Raw genomic sequence first — 4385 nt, 5'->3', positions numbered from 1 at the left:
TGTGTGTGTGTGTGTGTGTGTGTGTGTGTGTGTGTGTGTGTGTGTGTGTGTGTGTGTGTGTGTGTGTGTGTGTGTGTGTGTGTGTGTGTGTGTGTGTGTGTGTGTGTGTGTCAGCCCAGTGTATTGTAAAACAGGCCACTAGAGGTCTTGAGGGACACGTGCACAAAATCATGTCCATCACAGCTGGACGCTTTGAAGTGGACTTCTATATGGGTAGTTTTAAGGACCTACACAAACAATTTTTTTACTTTTAGTCTTTACTTAAATTCTTTTTTTAAAATCAATATAGAAAGGTAAAGTATGTACACTCAGTTGCCAGTGTATTAGGAACACCTAGCTTCAACTAATGCAGCCTAATATAACAGCATTGCAATTAATCCTCCCTTTATTAGGGTTATAATGTTCATTTTATTGTTGGAACTGTTTTTGAGAGGTGTTTTCAGTTTGCAGAGCTGTTAAATAAAATAAAATTTTATAATTTTCAAAATAAAATATGAGTTAATAATTAGAACACCTGAGAGTATAATGCAATACAGTTCAACAAAATCCCAAACTGCAGAAGCAAAGTAATTGAATGAAGAGTTAAAAAGTACACATACATTTATTTCCACAGATACCCCACCGTTATTTATAAATTATTATATAAATATAATTACAATCTATGTCACAAAGTAATTAGTGTTATGAAACCAGCAGTTTGCTAAGGTAAAATTCCCTAAATGGCCTCATATCTCACAAAGCAGACATCATTGTGTGGATCTAATTTTGACAAATCCACCAGAGACTATTGCAAAAACTGTGCATGTACTTCATTATTTACTTACTTATTCCACAACTGTGGATCTATAACAATTGGGATGGGAACCCTTGCTTTGTGTCCATTGGTTGTAGTAAAATAAACTCATCAGTCTCCCAAATTATCTGCAGCGCCAAGAAGAAAATTCCTGCTATCTGTTCCTCATCAGGTTTTTCTCTTCTCTCACTCTGATTAACTCATTTGCATGTTATTATGCTTCGGTCTTCCACGAGAGGGGATTTAATTTGAAATGCAAATTCTGAGAAATAATTACTACTTGGCTGCGCAGCAACAATTAATCTTCTTTTGCATTGCTAATGGCATCATCCAGAAGAAATAGGACCAAATTCTTTATCTACGATTTCTCTCCATTTCTTTCTTTGTCTTTTTCATTCCATTTTTATGCTTCTCTCATTTCTCTCATTAACTTTTTACCCAAAGACAAAAATCCAATGACTAGTCATTAGCCTGCCTCTGTCAAAGTAAACTTGTGAGTCACAAGAGTGTTTTTTTAACAGATTGGTGTGAGAATTAACGTTTCCTCCAGACTGAATGCTTTCAAGCCAAAACAGATGTCAGCATCACAGTTGCTGTAAACAAATTTCAAATGCGCATGGAGGCCTGTTATAGAGTCATCTAAGGGATTTAAAGTTTGCAAACCACATAGTTAAGACATGACGAAAGGTTACTGATTTAAAAATGATGTTGCAGTGACAAGGTGTGATGTTGATCAGACATCCATTATAAGATCACATATTTACACTCAAGCCATTACAGTGAGAACAATCTCCCTCCACTGTAAAGCTCTGAAATAAAATGCTAGTAAATTTTAGGTAACTTTTTAAAAAAATTATTAAAATTCAGCAAAGTATATTTGTTACATTTACATTATTTCACCCATTTGGGGTTTTATGTACCAGGAAAGGTAAGAAAAGATTGAATCTATTTTACAGACACATGATAGTGCATTTAATTAAGCAATCAATTACAGTATAATCATCTGTAGGGATTTTGTACTGTAAATATAGACTGTAGAGAAAGAGGAAATAACTATGACTTAAGTTACATTTATAGATGTTCTTGCAGCTGTTTATCACAGATGTCACTTCGTTCACTACTAATAGAGCCGACATGCGTGTCAGTGTTTGGGTGACTCGAGCGCCCAGCCGATGACAGAGATGAACCTCCGTCCCTGTTTAGACAGGCTTGTCAGAGAGTCTAGCAGTAAAGCTAATGGCTGCTTTTGCTTTTTCAGGTGGAGCCACAGACAGTCGCTGAGGTCAGATAGAGACGGCGGCCTCCTGCACCCACTGCTGCTTCCTGTGCTGCCTCTGCTGTCCCAGGGGAGCTTAAATGTAGCAAAACCTCTTCTCATACTCAGCTTTAAAATTTGTCCTCATACTGGCCTTGCAGAGTGGTCCTCGTCTCACATTTAGTTCCTTTCTTAAATACAGTGTGTTTTTCAGTGGAAGAATGAAGTACATTTACGCAGGTACTGTATTTAAAGCTATAGTGCACAGTTTCTGTCTCCCCCATGAGGAATTAAGTAATGACAAGAAAAAAACTTTGTACTCCGCTACAGAGAGAAGTATTATACTTTTTACTCCATTACATTCATCTGACAGATTTAGTTACTAGTTCCTTTACAAATTAGGGTTTTTTGCACGCAAAACACAAGTAGTTTATCAAATATATGATAATATTACATATGACATGTTTGGGAAGCTGAGATGATTAGTCAATTAATTGATTGACAAAATCTCTTTAAGCTTAGGCTCCAATTGTAAATTGTTGCTGTTTTTTTGTTGTCTACAAAAAAAAGGGAAAGATTAAATTTAAATTTAAAGACGCAAACTTCGACAATTAATTTAGGAAATAATTGTCATATTAATCATAATGAGCATACTTATTGGTTGCAGTCCAGTTTAGTTAATTGCTCTTGCTTGGATGGCGCTACAGGTGTTTCAAAGCTAACAACTTACACAGCTAAGTCTTTGGTAGCCAAGACATGTCTTAGTTTATAATGGTATGATCCAATTTAGTAAACTGGAAACCAGCTAATAGTTATCAAGAATATGAATAATTAAGAACTAAGGAATGAATTCACACAGAAACATAGTAGTGGATGTTAGAATAGATGGTGCAGGCCAGATGTGTTGGTTCATATCAAAAGCTTTGTGTTGGAAGGAGGGCATCTAGAAAGACAAAAAAAAAAGACATGAGCCTCTCAAAAGTCATTTTTCATCTCAACAACACTGAATACTCCATCAGTCACCCCACAGGGTTCGCTGCAGTTTCCGTGCACATCCCGCTCCATGTTGAATCCCTGATGACTAAAACCTAGACTCAGTTAATCTTCTAGTGACGCGTTGGCTCGCCTTTCGATAAACTGCCTCAAATGATAAACTGCGCGTGTGTTATGTCTCCTGGAGTAAGTAGCAGTCTGTGAGCACTGAACCAAAGGCTGTATGATGAGGTAACGCTTTGCAGGAAAAGAACCAAAGACAAATCAGAGAGCTACGTAAGTCTGCAGCCAGCTGATGAGCTGAAACTTGTGCTACAGTTGTTCTTTTAATTTTCATACCATGATAACAGCAACAATGCCATGAAAGATTTGTCATAGCTTGCAATAATCTCAGGTACAGTTTGTTGAGGTTACTGCTTTGCTTGGTTCAAGCTACCGCCACCAGTTTACAATATACAAAATACAAGATTTATCAAAATTTGTCACGTCAGCATAAGTAAAATAGTGCATTTAAGAGCTGTTATTTCTATAAATAGATTTACAAAGACCTGTCCAGCTGGGATCCCATCCATGCTTGTGCCATTTTCCTGGGAGTTTTTCTGTCATTTGTGCCAATTCCTATAGCACAGGAAGATCAAATCTTTATTCTTTATTCGTACATGAATGTCCCCATTGAATTTAGGATTTTAGGTTGTTTGTTCAGGTTGTCCTTCTGTTGTTTATTCCATTTTGTGTCCCTTTGTGGTCCTTTTCTGACAATTATGCATCTCTTTGCGTTTGTTTTGTGTGTCTTTTGGTCATTTGCCATCTCTTTGTTGTTGTTTTATCTCTCTGTGGTCGTATGATGTCTTTATGAGCATTTTGCATGGTTGTTTTGTGTGACTGGAGTACTGCGTCTCCGTTCAACATCTCCTTGTTGTCATTTGAGGTGAATATCCCTCAGATGGGATTACAGACATATCCCACTTGGGGAATTTAAACTCATTTTAAGAGTACTTGGGAATTCTGTTCCTGATTTTAACACTTTAGTGTTTGAAGTCCACTTGGCACTTTCAATTGAATATTGTAGTACAGCAGTACGTACATATTGTGTATACTTTTACTATTGTCTGTAACTGATGATGTGTATTATCCTTAACAGGTCTCTCTTGAGAATGAGACCCTGTGTCTTGCTACCGTGTATCAACCCGGCTGAATTTCTCAGGAGGGAGAAACATTAAAAACTAAGATTTAAACCCCATTTTTGTGCAAAAGCAGCAAAAAAAAAAAAACTATGACCAAACTAACTTCACTCTATTCATTATCAACATGATGGTGCCATACTTGACATCTGAGTGGCATTGC

Source organism: Etheostoma cragini, chromosome 14, assembly GCF_013103735.1.
Source record: "Etheostoma cragini isolate CJK2018 chromosome 14, CSU_Ecrag_1.0, whole genome shotgun sequence".
Lineage (NCBI taxonomy): Eukaryota > Metazoa > Chordata > Actinopteri > Perciformes > Percidae > Etheostoma > Etheostoma cragini.
The sequence above is the reverse complement of the archived record's forward strand: the minus strand, read 5'-3'. Positions refer to the sequence as shown.